This window comes from Pteropus medius, unplaced genomic scaffold (assembly GCF_902729225.1).
Source record: "Pteropus medius unplaced genomic scaffold, Ma_sr-lr_union100, whole genome shotgun sequence".
In the NCBI taxonomy this organism is placed as follows: domain Eukaryota; kingdom Metazoa; phylum Chordata; class Mammalia; order Chiroptera; family Pteropodidae; genus Pteropus; species Pteropus medius.
The window spans coordinates 16,706,310-16,724,864 of record NW_024352786.1 but is presented as its reverse complement, the minus strand read 5'-3'; positions in this window follow the sequence as shown (position 1 = coordinate 16,724,864).

Genomic DNA, 18,555 nt, shown 5'->3' with positions numbered 1-18,555 from the left:
ACAGCATTCTATGGCCTGTTAAGTATATGAAGAAGTAAATCAGATTAACCTTTCATGTGTCTAGTCCTTTTTAAAATCTCTGGAAGTTCTCAGACATTAAGTTGCATATCACACATATAATAAATGGATGTTATAAAGGCATAATGTGACAAAATTGTAGTCATGTCACTGTATGATATTGTTATAGGAAAATAACATCTTGGGGTTAATTTGGAGTTTAAAAGCTGCTGGGGAAGTTTACTTGTTTAAGTGCAAATTCAGCTTACTATTTATTTTGGCCTCTTTTAGTTCCAAATGAAAATTTGAGGCTAGGTCATGGACTCACTAGTCTTCTCTGCCCTTTCTTCCTGAGAAACAGATCTTCTTGAAAGAAATGTCCAGCTAAAGCTCGGTTACAGAGGCATCATTTTTTAACATGATGACAATGCAGGCATTAATATCAAATGGCTCTATTATGGTTACACATAGAGAGTGAGTGTTTGGAAGGCCATGGTTTTAGTGGCATAGTGGCTTATATTACTTTTCACTGGGCTTTTTAAGATTAGTATCACATAGGAATAGTAATAAAATATTCACAATCTAAGTATTTTAACTTCTCTATAGTTGTCTGTCGGGGCTTTCAAGTCATTTTCAAATCAAACATTTATTGAACAAATTGGAACAGAAAAGACAATTTGATTTTAATAAAAATTTTAGATTTTCCTCTTTGCCTTTATTTTACATTTATTTTAGAAGATAGAAATTATTCCAATTTGTTGTTATTTATTCATTGCTACTATTTTTTCAAATATATTACATTGATCTTGCTTACAAAATAGATAATTCAAGAAATAAAGCTAGATCCATTAATGTAGCCTTTTTGTGTGTGTGAATCATTTCAATTCCTCATTTTTTGTTTGTGAATCAATTTTAATTCAAGTTAATTCATCATAACAAAGCTTTTTAGATTCCTTACTGAGTAGAAGAAAGTCTACACATTATCTCTTTAAATCTCGTGTGGTAGATCTGGCACTCTGATGGCATTTGAATGTGTCAGTTACAATTAGCTTGAAAATTCTCTGAGGACAAATAGCTGCCACAAAGCAGGTGGAGAGCCCTTATGATACTGTATCTTGAGGCAGACTTCACGGTAGTCCTCATTAAGGTTCTTTGGAAAACTCCATTATCCATGCTTAGGCAAATAGATCTTTTAGTACCTTCTGGGATAGTTGTACTTTACATTGTCAAAAATTAAAAACATGCAGTGAATTTCTTCCTTTTAGAGTTATATATGTGTGTGTGACAATGTGCATGTGTATATATATGAGATCTATCAAACACAAATATATATTTACCATATGTGTACCACTTAAAAAATAATGATACAAATACTCAAGTCAGCTTAACAAATAGATGAGTACAGATATCATTGTTACCCTCTTTTAATCCCTGTTGCCTCCTGGAGAACACAGTGGGGTACCATTTGAACCCAGATTTTAGGGAGCAAAGACTACCACAATAACTCAGCCGATTCTTATAGCTTCCACTTAGAAAGAAATAAAAGAAAAGAAAAAGAGATGTAATATATGTATAGAAAAGACAAGAGGCAGTCAAACGTTGGGTCAAAGAAGAAATTAGAGAAGACAATTAAGAAAAGAATGACAGTAAAGAATCAGAGTAACATAAAGAACATTGTTATTAAATCAGTGCGTATGTGTATGTGTGTATGTGTGTGATGTGAAGTATGTGTTTGTGCAGGTTTATGTGTACTTGAATTTCTTGGTTTACCTTTCTTCCCTTCTTACGTGCATGGCTAGGGAAGTTTTTTACAGGCAAATCTATAATCAAATAGGTTTTTGGATACTCCTTTTAAAATAGATGGGCTCAGAATGTGATTGATAACAGCTCTGACCCCCTCATTCCACCTGAAGTACAGAAGATGCTTCAGTAAAGGTTGGTTTGAAAAACGTTTCTTAGGACAGAAGGTTAAAGAGAGACTTCTTCAAATGTAGATTGTCTAGCTGTGTGGAGCAAATCCTTGTCTGTTGCTTTGGTTAATGTTCCTTCCCTCCTGATCAGTGGCAGAGAAGCTGGTAGATGGACAATAGAGTGTTTTTTAGCTTTTCTTTAAGAAGGCAGGCTTTTGGGTGTGCTTACAATACAAACACAAGAAGTGAAAGAAAGGAGGAATAACTGGGCAGGTATCTTTAAAGGGGCAGTATGAGGCTTGTATCAAAATGTAACTTAGTCATTTTCAGGTCCAGTGGAGAAAGAGTGTTGGTTCTTCCTTCTGAGTAGGGTAGGCAGGAAGAGATATAAGTGGAATTGTGTCCTCCGCCCTGTAGACCAGTGTAAACCATGCAAAGAAGGGCAAAACCATTGGCGTGAGAGTGAAAATTAGTGATAGATATAGATAGATAGATAGATAGATAGATAGATAGATAGATAGATAGATAGATGTACAAATGGAAAAACGATAGTTGGAATGGTAACTGGGATTGTTAGAGCTTAATGACTATTGATTATACAATGTGTATTTCTGCATGTGGGTGTGTATGTGAGAGAGACAGACAGGTAGGGAGGGAGGGAGAAGAAGAGAGGGAAAAATATTTGAGATATCCTTTTGTTCTAAATGTTAGAAATTTCTCCAAGTTTGTATCACTATTCTAAACACTGGCTTACTAAGTTTTCTTTATGTTATGCAGTGGTGCTTCTTTAAAGTTTTGAAAGGTATGCTCATCACTGAAAGGTGATCGTATTTTACTATAACACGTCGTTAACCTCCTGTACCATGCCTTTATTTATTGTGCTATACCACCTTATTTATTCCTTTTGTTGCACTAATGTGCTTTGATGATAAAAGCAAAAAAATACATGCAAAGATAATGAGCTTCTGGTCAAAGGTGAAAAATGCATGCTGTATTCTTCTGCCTACCTGACATAGCAGTTGTCAGCATCATATTAATTGGATCTTATTATAAGATCAGACTCTTGTTTACATCAAAACAAGATTATATAAGACATTAAAAATTTTGGTACATCTTTGCACTTATTCTGTGCCATAGGACATTTTTGCTTTAGAAATCTAATTCCTAACACAATCTGCAAGATGAGCAGTTCACAGATTTCAAGGGAGACTTCAGGCAACTACTTGTTAACTTAAAACATGACCATTCACTTGGATATTTTCAAAGACATTTTCTTTCTGTGCCACAGAGCTTTTACCTGCCAACATTTTATCAACATGTTTTCAATGGGAAATTTATTTCACACTTTCTCATAACAACACCTCAATAGCCCACACATCTCCAATTTGATAAGTCAGAATGCGCTGCTTGTGTACTGCTTTGATAAGGAAAAATATCCCAAAATGCCAGTTTGGACTTTTTCATTCTGGTGTACTGAAGACAGCATTTTTCCCCTCTCATCATTTGTTGGGTATTATAAGTTGAATTGTAAAATAAAGTTTAGCAAGGGGATATTCACCTCGATTAGAGATCCTCAGAGCGAGCTATCCTACCCTTGCCAGAGAAATGCTTAATTAACTAAATAATAAAAATTTAAGATGATTAAATCATGCAGCAAAAGGCCTTTGTTTTTTTTAGAAAATATTGAGATTAAGTGAAAATGAATATGATTCTGTTTTGCTGGGGTATTGATAAGGAGACTTGGGCCCTGGTCCAGGGTTCTGCTCCTCACCAGCTGTTTGACTTTCAAGTCATTTAACTTCCCTCAGCCTCATTTCCTCCATGCAAAATAGTGCTATTAACCCCTGCTTTAGGTAGCTCTAGACTTGTGTGAATCAAAGAGGTGATATTTACTTGAAAATCAGATAGCATATATATTTTTAACTTCATTACATCCAAAAAAGCAGATAATTTATCTGTTTCACCTCATTTAATTCTTCAAATAAACCCAAGCAGTAGCTGGCAAGTGACAAAATTAGGATTCAAGTTCAGTGGCCTATGCTACTTCTTTCCTGCTTAACTTGAGCTAGAATTTATTGCCAATGGCTAAAACGAAGAAAACATGTCTCTAAAATCATCAGGAAGAAAAGGATTCTGGGAAAATGTCAAGTGACTCTCCTCCATTGGACTTGAGATTTCAGTTACATCTGTCTCTTCTGAACCTGAAGGGCCACATATACATCTAGACCTATATTATATATAGACCTGTATGTGCATATTTATTAGAAAATAAAATCTGAGAGTTCATACTGATACCTATAATTCTAACCCAACACCTCAGTTTCTTTCCAGTTTCTCTTTTTCATGTTTCTGTAATGTTTCTCTAACACTGAAACCCCTGGCTCACATTAGAATCAATATTTTTACATATTATTTGATCATTTTACTTATATGTTTCATGTTACTCATCTCCCAGTCGAGGCAGCCACCTTGTTTCTTGGCCTCTGCACTCTTTTTAAGCTGCATCCTAGGCTGTCAGACGCCTTCCTCTCCACTCACTTGGTCACTGGCAACACCAACAAATTCTTATGACCCACTGCCCACTGTCCCATTTCTTTCCTGCTGTGCACACTGTTGCCTCTTCACCATGCCCTGCTTTCTTGGCCATCTAGAGCACTGGTATCTGTAGATGATCTTCCCCATGTCCTGCTTCCTTGCCTACCTGCCACCTGCTTCATAGTCTCTGACACCCAGATCTCTTCATAAAGAGGAGGAAAGGAAAGTATAAAGGGAAAGAAGTGAGGAGAGAGAATGGAAGTAAAAAAGAGAAAGGCAAGGAAGAAGGGAGAGGGAAGGGAAGAAGAATAGGAAGAGAAAAGCAGGAAGGGAAAAATTCCAAAGAGAAAAGCTCTTCTGATCTTAAATTGCATAGTTGTTTTTTTTTTTTCAGTATTTGAGACCTGAACACATTTATAATTTATCTGTTATATATGAGAGGTAATAAGTGAACATTATTATTTCTTTTCCAGGTGGATAAACTTTTTTCAATTACATTATAAAATAATTCATCTTTCTTTCAATGAATTGAAATATCCCCTTGTCCTTTATCAACTATTTAATATTTGGGTATCTGTTTCTGATCTGTTTATAAAGTTATACCATATTAATTTGATTTATATAGCTTTATAATGTTTGATATACAGTAGGTTAAATTCTTATCATTTTTCATACATTTTGGGGGTTATTTGAGCACTTGTAAACTCTAATAGCACTTTAAAATAATACTTTAAAGTACTTTAAAATTCTAATATTACTTGGTTCAACTTTTGAAGAAAATAATACTTTTAGCGATTCCACTTGGAATTGCTTTAAGTACATATACAACTTTTTGGAGAATGGACACTTTTCTAAGTATTTCATTTTGAAATAGAGAATGACTTTATTTTGAATACTTCTAAAAATTCCAGTCAGTTAATAATTAATTACAGTAGTGTAGTATTTTAGGGCAGCAATCTTTTATTTTACCTAATTATTTAAACATATCTTCATTAAAAGAATTTAAAAAAATTTAAACAAGTATTTCAATTTGCCTGTGTTTAATTTGTATTAGTTAAAGATTGGTTAGATTCAGCTAGCCTAAATTTTTATATAAAATTTTAGGAACTAGAAAAAGAGAAACAATAAATTCTGTTTATATAGTGTATTATACATTATAGAGCATAGTGCAGTACAGTCTATTTTAAGTATATGTTCAAGTATCTTTTACATGCTACCTGAGACTTTTCATTTTAGAAAACTAATTTACAGTCATAAAGGGAATACAAAGGCCATTACAAGTTTTCTATGATAATTATGTCATCATTGAGTTCTAGAAGATTTTATCAGGGACTAAGTTTGGCCTAGAATACAGGTCCCCTGATTTGAATTTCAATTCTTAGTTCATTGTGACAGTTTATTCTAACTTGTGGCAAAATTACTATATAACCATTTAAAGCCTAAAGTGGAACTTATTAACACACATTTCTCTACAGAAATATAACCACCAGGATGACCCTCATCAGTACCACTCTGATTCAAATGTACAATCATGGGAGCTAAAGTTGAAAAGAATGTAAAACAAGTGGCCCAGGGTGCATGAGAGTCAAATGATTCGCGGGCTGACTATAGTGTGTCACAAGCTATAGTTGTCTGCAATATCATGGACATGCCTGACGGTGACCACTTGTTGGGTAGGTGCTGAGGAAACAGGATGAAGGGGACGTGTCCTTTCTTAGTATTTCAGCATTTCTTGAAAACTACCAAAAGTAATAAAAAAGCAGTCTGTGTATGATAACATGCTTGGACTTTATATCTTAAGACTTTGCTTTCTGGTTTTGCCTCTGCTACTTAAGGAAACATGCTAATGGTAAAATCATTCAAATTTTTTTACATCCAAGTTTTGTCATCTTCAAAATAAGAAAAAAATATTCATACTGACCACTCATAAGAGTTTAATGAGAATAAAATAAGTAATGTGTGTAACTATGAGAAAAACATAATATTATAAGGTGATTTCAGATAGTTTTGGGTCTTAGATTTCATTTTCAGAGGATAACACCTTAGCTTAGAAAGCATTTTGATTTTGCAAGCAACTTTTATATGGGTCATCTCATTTAATATTACAAAAGAAGTTTGTATTAAAATAGGTCTCTTACTTTCTGAAATGCTTGAATTGGAAAATCCAAGGATTAAATGTATAGTCAACAAGAGAACAGGGCGAGACCCAGGTTTTTTCATTTCAAATCCACTGCTCTTTTATGTGTTTTTATTTAAACAGCATCATTGCTTCACAGTGTAGATCTTAATACCACTAGAAATGAAAAGTCTCTTAACCTAACTAGTATAGTGGTTTTCTTTACTCCTCCAAGGAAAACTGATGACTCTGTAAGTACACAATCGTCTAATGTTAGTAACTCTAAAGTACTGCTAGCAGTTTCCCAAACAGTTAATTCAGTGACATTTTTACAACTCAAAAACAAAACTGAAATAGCTTAATAATTCAGATAATATATCCTACCCTCCTCTATTTCTATTGCCCCTCTGAATGTGCTTTCTATTCGCAAATTCATATTCCATTTCACATCTCTCAAACTCCCTTCTGCAGCTTTGACTTAAATGCTTATATTTCATTCTCTAGTGTTTCTTATTCTTTGAAGCGAGGAACCATGTCTTATTCATTAGTGAAGTTGAAAGTAGTGAGATCTCTCTGATCTCTTCTTTGTAAACACACAGTTTTGTTCCTAGGATAATATTTGCACATAATGGAGAAAAGAAGCTACCATTGATTGGGCAATTATATGTGTAAAGATGTATTTCATAAATGAACTCACTTAATCCTCACAATAACTTTATGAGCCAGATAGAATTGTTATCGTTCCTATTGTATAAGTAAAGACACTGAGGCTCAGAAAGTTTAAATGATGTCCCAATGTTCAAGGTGCCAGTAAGTTCAAAACAGGATTTTAATCTAGGCCATCTATTCCAAAGTCTTTCCTTGTAGCTTCCATGCTACATTATGTCCTTTCATAGGCAGTTACTACATATTTGTCAGATAAAAATTGAAAATGGTCAAACCAAAGTCACGCCAGGTTGGTTGGTTTATGGATTCGATCTAAAATTTCAATTAAAAAAATCTACAAGCTAAAATGAATAGAGAAATTCAGATGCTTTGTATCAGAGTCAGTAGTGTACACTATACATCTTAGGAACCGATAAAATAAATTCTAACCTAATGTAGTAAGAAAAATGTCTGAATCATAATATTACATTTTGAAGTCCTCCAGATTCTATAGATGTTATTTATTACCTTAAATAAAGAGTACAACATCACCACCCCATACCCACATCTCCTGAAAGTAGATTATTATTATTTGCACTTATTTTTGCTCTTTTAATAAGGTACTTACTATCTTTCTAAGAAACAGATGTGTAAAGGTGATTTTGAGTCCCTTCCTCTAATTGTAATACTGTTTTTCTCCCTTGAGTATCCTTTGCCACATTTCACACCCTGGTCTCAGAAGTCTGAATTTATTATATTTCTGGCTGTGGGATTCTGCCAAAGTACTCAGGTACACAAGTGAAAATTGATGCCTGAACAGGGGGATTTGGGAGTGGGGATAGAGAGAGACTTCAGGAGCACCCATCCTTCACACAACTCTGATAAGTTGGCTGGGCATGAAAGAGAAAAGGAAGGAATTATTTGACATTTTCCCACTTTGCATAGTTAGAATGACCCAGTATTAGTGCCTAGCTACCTAGGTCTACCTTTCTTCTTTGTGCTTGTGGAAAGGTAAAGATTCAGAAAAATCGTAGTTTAATCCCATCCCTAGCACTTGCTATTTTAATAAGGTGTTACGAAACCCACATTCTTTAAGATTTCTAAAGATAGTCAGCTGTTGGTATGGCCCATTCTTGACAGCACATGGTTGACTGTGATAGCCTATATTGACACCTTCTGCATTTATGATAAACTCACTGCTGCTGTGAATTTTCCATCTAAGAATAGATTTACCCATCAGTGACTCCACATAGCAATCTCTCTCTTTCCCTAAGGGGGAAAAAATTGCTGTAGTAAAAAAGCATGATGGAGTATAGATTAAGTTTCATGTTTGACCCTGCCACCTACTGACCATGTAACTTTTAGGCAGATGATACCATCTACCTCCTCTTTTTACACAAATTAAATCACACAATTTTTGTGTTCTCTAGCAGTGCTACTGTTCTTTATTTCTAAATCAGTAATTAATTGCACTTGCACATTATAGGGAAATGGTGCAGTCTGTCTCATGCTTGTAATTTAGGTCAGTGCATTTGCATGAAATGTCTTTATGTGTTGATTTAACAATCATAATTTAAGTTTAGAGCTTGATTTTTAATGCCTTTTTTATGGTTTAATACAAAAATTAACTCTGTGTTATTCAGTTTTTTCAGTTGATCAGTTCTGCAATTTGTTCACATGTCACTCCCTCTGGCAGAATTGTTTCCATTATCAATGAGGCTTTATAGGCAGCCCACAAATCATTATGCTGTTTGGCAAAAACTTTTAGTTTAATAAGATAAATCTGATTTCCCTTGGCTTTCCTATACCTAAAATGTCTTTTCTGAGAGTCATGTTCGTGAAAATCATTTCATCCATAATTTCTGTTTAAAAATATGAAGGTAACATGTCTCTTAGCTGAGGATGATTAGGAATATAGGGATCATGCAATTAAGTTTAATTGGATTAAATAGAGCAGACTGACTTTTATAATTAATTTAGTCTCATGATTGGTCTTTGGGGTGACTATTCCAGAAGAAAAAGATGATTGTGGTGGAAGTGCATGAAATAAATACTTCAAGATATAAACCAAGCTACTCATGATCCAGTTATCTGAAAGAATAAGTGATTATAGTACAGACATAGAATAAAGATATATACACAAATGTCAATTGCATTTCTATATACCAGAAATGAACAATTGGAATTTGAAATTTAAAAATCTCATAGCATTTACATTAGCACCAAAATGTGAAATACTTATGCATAAGTCTAAAAAATAGTTACAGGACATATATTGGAAAATTACAAAACCCTGATGAAAGAAATCAAAGAAGTAAATAATGAAGAGATATTTCATGTTCATGGATTGGAAGATTCAATATTCCTAATGTATCAGTTCTTACCAAATTGATCTATAGATTCAATGTAATCTCCAAGTCACAATCAATTTGTGGATATCGACCAATTGGTCCTAAAGTTTATATGGAAAGGCAGAAAAGATCCAGATAGCCAATAACAGGCAATACAATATTGAAGAAAAAGAACCGACTCAGAGGACTAACACTGCCCCACTTTAAGACTGCATATAAAGCTATAGTAACCAAGGCAGCATGGTATTGGCAAAAGAACAGATACATAGATCAGTGGAACAGATAGCCCAGAAATAAGACCACACAAATAAACTAATTTTTGTAAAAGGAGCTAAGGCAATTCAATGGAGTATAGTCTTTTCAACAAATGGTGCCAGAGGAACTGAATACCCATATGCAAAAAAAAAAAAAAGCATTTAGACAAAGATGTTACAACTTTCATAAACGTTAACTCAAAATGGATCATATTCCTAAATGTAAAATGAAATGCTATAAGACTTCTAGAAAATAACAAAGTAGAAAATCTAGTAGAAAATCTTGGGTTTGGCAATGACTTTTTATATACAACACCAAAATCAGTCTGTGAAAGAAAAAGTTAATAAGTTGAACATTGCAGAAACACTAGAAAATAAAAATATTGAAGAGATTATGACAAATGATTAGCAGAATTGCTTAAACCATGAATCTTTTGATCCTTAAATCACAAAATTGCAAGCAGCAGAAAAAATAAATCCATATTCACTCTTGTCCTGGTCAACTTCAAATACCAAAGACAAAGAAATGATCTTAAAATCAGTCCAAGAGCAAAGTTATATTATCCTCTAAGTAATATTAATTCCATTTAAAACAGTGACAGAAGCCAGAAAATTGGTAATATTTTAATAGCACTGAGAGAAAATAATAATCTACAATTGTATACTTAGTCAAACTATCAGTTGAGAACAGTATTGAATCAAAGATATTTCCAGACAAACCAATCTGCAGAATATTGCCAAGCTCACTAAAATAACTTGTAAATAATCTATTTACAGAAAAATTAAATGCAAGAGAAAGGACTGCAATGCAAAGAAGAATGAGAAGTTAAAAAGTAAACTATTACATCTAATTTTGACAATACAAAATATATAATTTGGAGATTTAAAAGAAATAAACATCAGAGTAATGAAATACAAATGCAAGGGGAAAATAATTGGTTTTCTAAGATTTTTATGATTTTTTACAGGATTATAGCAGTATTGACTTAATTTTAAAATTTGTATATAGGCATACAAAGTAAAATTTAAAGATAACCTCTAAAACAGAAATAGTGTATATGACAAAGAAAATAATGGGGAATTTGAATAAAAAATCAATCTAAAAGAAGATGAGAAAGAAAAACAGTTTCAAATGGCACCAAATAGGTCAGTGGAAATTAGATGTAATATTTCAGCAACTATGATAAATGTAAGTTAATTAAACTTGCAAGTTAGAAAGGCTGAAAATAAAAGCATAGAGAAAAGAGAACCCACCAGGCACTGACCAGAAGAAAGCTTCTGTATGTATATTAAAATAGGTGCTGTGAATCTGGTGACTGCCAGAGGGGAGGGGTGTTGGGGGACTGAGAGAAAAAGGTGAAAGGTTGAAGAAGTACAAATTAGCACTTAAAAAATAGTCATGAGGATGTAGAGTACAGCATAGGGAATATAGTCAATAGTATTGTAATGGCTGTGTGTAGAACCAGATGAGTGATAGAGTAATTGGGAGGATCATTTCATAAACTATGTAAATATCTAACCAATGTACTGAATACCTGAAACTAATAAAAAAAAATGAGTGCTGTGAGTGGGGTCAATACATAAGAATAGAAAAGATCGTCTGGAAAATATATGAATTCTAAATAACCTCATGGGTACAAGTAAAACCATGCAATTATCATTTGTAGAAAACATAGTCTTTTCCTGACCACATGAAAAAATTATCAAAATTGACTAAGTATTAAGTCTTATAGCTATCTCAAGAAGTTTAAAAGAATCTTTGAGTTCTTCTGCCATAGGTCTATTAAATTACGTATATAAAAACAAAAAGACAACGAATTGAAACATATAGAAATACAACAAAATAATAAGGAACTCACTGGTTAGAGGAAGATATGATAACAGAGATTATGTAATGTGAACTGAATTTAACAAAATGACACATGGAAATATGGGTGAAAGAAAGAAACTATATACTTTTTAGACATGATCTATATAGGAAAACCAAATATTTTAGAATGGTTAAGATTGGAAGGTCACTGAAATAAAATCAATATACAATAATATATTACATTTACATAACAGCACAGTAGGAGTACAAAAATGTCATTAAAAGAATATTTTTGCTTTTTTGCAACAAAAACAAAAGTAACTATATAAGACTGAGAATTACATTATCTTATGACAAAAATAATTTTAAAATATTAAAACACATAAAAGACCTAAAAATGGAGAAGAGAATGTAGCTATGTATAAAAGACTCAATATAGTGTTGACAGACATGCTTCCCTATTTTAATCAAGCTATACACACAAAGCAATTCCAGCAGAGTTCCAACCAATATTTTCAAGAAAATTGACAATTTATAAAATTTATACGGAATTGCAAAGGGGCATGTTATAGTAAAGATGAATGCAGTGAAGAAATATAGATGTGAAAACTTATGATAGAAAATCATGACATTATAAAAATACTTATAGAAAATTGTGACATTATAAAAATGCAATATTATTTATGTTAGATAAATAGATTAGAATGTATTTAATATAAGTAATATTAGAGGATCTGTTATAAAATCCACAAAATTTTTCAAACTTACTAGGTGAAAAAGCTGGATCGTAGTTCTGTATCATTTTTAAATTATTATTTAAAAAAAATCCTCATGAAAGAATGTCTTTCTTATTAAAGACCATCCTTCCCACTGAGAACTAGAAAATTTCACAAAAATATTTTAAAAATTAGTTTGAAGCTATTGTATAACTGCAAGGGGCAAACAAATAATACCATAAACAATAAGTAAGTTTACCGAGTTTTATTTGGCATAATGACCAGACTAAGGAGATACATCTCTTTTTTTTTTTACCAATAATTCATATTTCCTCAAAAAGAGAATTTGATTTGCTCACATGAAGCACTCCTATTGTATAGAGTTTCATCCATGTCAGGTCAAAGTGGATGTCTTCTCTTTAGCAAACCCGTCCTTATTTGCCTTTACATCTGCATAGATCCTCAGTTGAATCAGCTGTGATCAAAAATGCAGGTTTTATTTTGAATAATTAGCAATCTAAAGCTTAGCATATTTTTCAAGGAAGAAACCATTTAAGTCACTTTCTTGAGGTTTCTATTCCTGAAGTCCAAGTAGCTTTGTTTAAACTAAGGAAACACAAATATAATAATTTCCATTCCTATTCAAGCTCTTTTATGACTAAAAATATTTTTGTTCAGTTTGATCACTATCTTTGTCAATTCAACTCAACAAACATGTTTTATGAACTCTTGTATGTTAATTAGTGTTCTTGGTCCTATATGAGTTCCGAAACCTGTATAGAGTTATGAAATCTGTAACTATTACACAGGGCAGCATATGAAAATTGCCTACAAAGTATATAATCTTACTGAAAATAGGGTGTAAGCTCTCATAGGATCATGCAAATATAAGGTCCTTATGTAAACTTACTGGAATTTCTTGGAGTATAAGTTTCTAATTGAGTATGAAACCTGAACTCGTTTTATTGTGATAAGCCTACCAGGAATTAACATTAAATGACTATCGACTGAGAATGAGTTTACACTTCTAACAGATATATAGCAGCAGTTTCTCTCAGGGAAATGTAAGTATGTCTTCTTTTCCCATTGCTTAGGAATTATGCTCTTTCTAGCGTGTGTTGTCCTAAAATACCCCACTTAGTCCTAATGCTGTCTCCTATTTTCCATATTTAACCTCAACTTTGCTTTTGTTATGTGTCTCAGAGAATTCTTAGCAGATGCTGGTGGGGAGGTCCCTTGTTTTATTCTCCTGAAACCCTTTTATCATTTTGATTCATGTGGTTAAAACCCATCTCCATCTTGGTTTTGGCTTACACCTGCAGCCTTCCTCAGAAAATCTTCCATGGGCTATTGAAGGTACTAACTACTTCATAAGCCAAGGTACGAAGTCCTGGCACTTTTACCTCACGGCAAGTATACTGTGTTGCAATTCATACTTCAGAGATGCCTTTTGGGTCAGCCTAAAGCTAGACTTTCTCTAGCAGTTCATATTTGCATAGCTTCTTTCCTGGTGTATGCCTCTTACACTCATATGCTTTTTTCCTAAAAGTATTCTTTTATACATTACTTTCAAAAATCTCCATCCCTTGGCTCTGCTTCTATGGAACTCAGTCAACACAAGTAGGAGGGCTGTGGTCTGTGTTTCATTTATCTTTGTGTCAGAGTACCAAAAGTGGAGACATACTGTAAGCACTGAAAAATGAATTGTTAAATGAAAGGAACTGACAATTATATTTGGTAGGATGCAAGTATACATGATAATTTTAAACCAGAAAATAATTAACATTTATTAAATATTTATTATGCTGTGGGCATCTTGCTGAACTTGTTACATGTATAATCTCATTTAAGCCTCTAAAGATCTCATCAGGCAGATTGAGTATTATTTATATTTTACTGGGGAAACCAGATCTGAGAGAATTTGATTCTTTTGGAAAAGATCACCCAGTAAGAATGACCTATACAGTTCCATTTAAGGTTTTTATTTTTGGTGCTGGTAGAAATCTTGGTAACCTGAATTTCATTAATTGAAATTTGATTGATTTTAGAAAAGAGTTCAAAAAACTCTGAATAGCAAATGTATAATGTATTTTGGAAGGCACTAACAACGGAGCTGGATGCACTGAGTTATTGAACAACTTTATTAAGTTTATGTAGAAATATTTGATTTATGCTCTAAGATTCATACTAAAAAGAAACATTGTCCTCTCCCTATCTCCTCTTCCAAACATGAGGTAACACCACATTGTTCACAGGCAGTACTCTGAGTTTCAATTTGGCATCTAGATTATGTAAAGCATAATTGGATTTACTCTATGCAATTAGAATTGGGATTTTTTGCTGCCAAAGCAAACTACGTTGCAGTTTTTGCTGGGAAACGAGTGCTAAGCATTTTGTTTGGTACTTGGAAAATCCTCCTTGACAGTGCTTCATAATAGAACCAATAATCAGGTATGCTGTTGCTCATAGCCTTCCAGACCTCAATTTAAATAGAAAGTGGTGACAATTTCTTTTGTGAAATAGTCTCCATAACAGTTAAAATCAACCAGAATGTGAAGACCTACATGCTTATCAAGGTGACAAAAAGGGACTGAGAATACTTGTTACTTAAACGTGTACTATGAAGTTATGATTGAATTGCCAATCAAGACAATGACAGATATTAGCACTCTCTTCCAAAGTCTGTTCTTGCTGAGTTTTAAAAATAGCTATTAGCACAGTTTTTATACTCTACTTGTATTATTCCTCTAAAAGAAAAAAATAATTTTATTGACAGAAGGTCAATATACTTTAATATTCTCTGAAACAAAACATATTTTGATCTTATGTACATTGACATGTGAGCATTCAAAAAAATTGTCCACTCACTAGAGGAGCAAGTAGAAATGTGTGAAGGCTACATACACTTAAACTCACTAATGAAATGTGCTACTGTTTATCTATATCATATGCAAATAACCTTCCCCTGAAAATTACTAGACAACTTTTGTGAGTAATTACTTATATATCACAAGGGAATGTAGCATTGAGGAATAATTCTCAAATGCAAATAAGCAAGTCAGTGCTTAAGAATTATTTGGCCTTATTTCCTGAGATTTTACTCACTAGTTTTGAAGTAAGAGCCAAAAATCTGCATTTTTATTTTTTTACTCTCTAGGTGATTCACATGCATAGCTATATTTAGAAACCAAAAACTTAGTGCTTAATACGTAAATTTATGAATATTTTCAGATATGTTGATAATTACATATTATATATTCTGACTTTTGATATATACAGTTATTGACATATCTGAAAGTAATTATGAACATATGCATAGAATATATTCTTAAACTTTGAACTTTAGGAAAGCATGTCTTGTTTTTATTTATGTATTGAATAGGTTTTGAATATTTATCTTTAGGTCTTTTTAATAGTATTTTATTGCTAAAAACTATTCCAAAGTCTCAACATGCCTATTCTCTCACCTCAAAACAAAACCATGCTCAAGTTTCAGGTGAATTAAATATTGATGGGAGGAAATTCCATGCCTACTATAAGATCCTGATTATTTTAGTGAGCTGAAATGAGGTGCTAAGGCAAACAGGAGAAAACGCAGTTTATCTTAGTACTATGGGCATAAAACTACCATATGTTTGCACCTGGGAGTACACAAAAACATCCCAAGAGTTTCAGGGATACATATAGTATTGAGGGATTCAATACCTAAATTCTCATCATCTATATATACTTTTGCCTACAACTTATGTGTCTGTAGGGGCCTACACCATTATGCAGATTCACATTTTCTATCTCCTCTTTAAAAATCACCCTTCTCACACATCACAAAACAATGGAAAAACCTCTACTCTGCTACTAATCTATTATAGTAGATTGTGTTGGGATGTAAAAATCTCAGAGGCACCAAAGGAACAGTTCGCAGTAATGATGTAGGTGTTAAGAAAAGTGAATGATTCAAATAACATTTTTGCAAATCAGTTTTTCATTCTTTTCTTTTTATTTCTTTGTTTAATTGACATAAAATACCCTATTCATTTCAGGTGTACATCATAGAAACTCAATATTTGTATATATAATGAAATGGTCCCCACAATGAGTAGTTATCTGTCACTATACAGAGTTACTACAATATTATCAACTATATTCCCTATACTGTACATTACATTTCTATGACTCATTTATTTTTCAGCTGGAAATTTGTTGCCCTTAATCCCCTTCACCTATTTCATCTGCCCCCTCAATCCGTCCCTCTTCTGATAATCACCAGTTTCTTCCCTATATCTATGAGTCCGTTTCTGCTTTATTGTGTTTGTTTGCTTTTGTTTTCTGATTCCACATATAAGTGAAATCATATGGTATTTGTCTTTCTCTGAGTTATTCACTTAGCATAATACTATTTAAGTACATTCATTTTGTTGTAAATGACAAGGTTTTCTTATTTTCCATGGCTAAGTAATATTCCATTGAGTAATAGTCCTTTATCCATTGATAGATGAATGGATAAAGATGTAGTGTGTGTATGTATATATATGTAAATATATATGTGTAGTATATATTATATATATTTTTATGTCTACTGCACTATATATATGTGTGTATATATACACATATATATATATGAATATATATATACTATATCTTCTTTATCTATTCATCTATCAATGGATCCTAGAATGATTCCATATCTTGGCTATTATAAATAATGCTGCAATAACATAGTAGTGCATTTATATCTTCAAATTACTGGTTTTGTTTTCTTCAGTTAAATACCCAGAAATGAAATTGCTAGATTATATAGTAATTCTATTCAGTGCAATCCCCATCAAAATAGCAATGGCATTTTTAATAGAACTATAACAAATAATTTTAAAATTTATATGGAACCACAAAAGGCCCCAAATTACTAAAGCAATTTTGAGAAAGAAGAACAAAGCTAGAGTTATCATGCTCCCTGATTTCAAACTATCCTACGGAGCTCTAGTAACCTAAACAATATTGTACTGACACAAAAGCAGATACATAGATCAATGGAACAGAAGAAGGAGTCCAGAAATATACCCATGCATATATGGTCAATTAATCTATGATAAAGTAGGCAAAAATATACAATGAGGAAAGACTGTCTCTTTAATTAATGGTGCTGGGAAAACTGGAGAGCTACGTGCTAAAAAATGAAACTAGACCCATTATCTTACATCATTTACAAAAAATAAATTCAAAGTGGATTAAATTCAGTGTAAGACATAAAACTATAAAACTCATAGAAAAAAACATAGGGGCAGTAAGCTCTTTAGCATTGATCTTAGCCATATATTTTTGAACCAATCTCATCAGGCAAGGGCAACAAAAGCAAAAAATAAGCAAATGGGATTGCATCAAACTAAAACGTTTTTGTACAGTGAAGGAAACCACATACAAAACAAAAAAGCAACCAACTGAATGGGAGAAAATATTTGCAAATTTTACATCTGATGAGGGGTTAATATCTAAAATATATAAAGAACTTATATAACTTAATATATTTTAAAAAAACTTGATTAAAAAATAGGCAGAGAATTGAATTGACATATTTCCAAAGAAGAGATACAAATGGCCAGTAGGCACGTGAAAAGATTCTCAGTATCACTAATCACCAGGGAAATGCAAATTGAAACTGCAGTATAACCTCACGTCTGTCAGAATGGCTATTATCAAAAAGACACAAAATAACAAGTGTTGGTGAGGATATGGAGAAAAGAGAACTCTTGTACACTGTTTATAGGCATGTAAAATGGTGCAGCCACTGTGAAAAATGGTAAGAAGTTTCCTAAAAAAATTTTTAAAATAAGAAAACAGTTTTTTAATCTTTGATTTGAACAATATTAATGGAAGATCGAATTAATTTGTTAGTAAAGAGTTTATTAATACTAATCTTTGATGGTAGGTTATCATGTCATTTTTGAGATTAACACAGAGATAGTTCAAACAATTGAATGACATACTTTTTCCTGTCGATCTACTTATTAATGTGAACGAGGTATATTACTTACATATATTTTAAAAGTCTGCATGGGTTTAGTGATAAGTAACATTTCATTAGATATTTAAAAACAAAAAAGAATTCATTTTTTGAATTCCAATTCTAGACTACTTTCATAGTCTGTAATCATACTGAAATATAAGGTCAAGATGAGTTATATCTCAAAGTATCCATTTATAAATATTTGGAATATTGATATCTT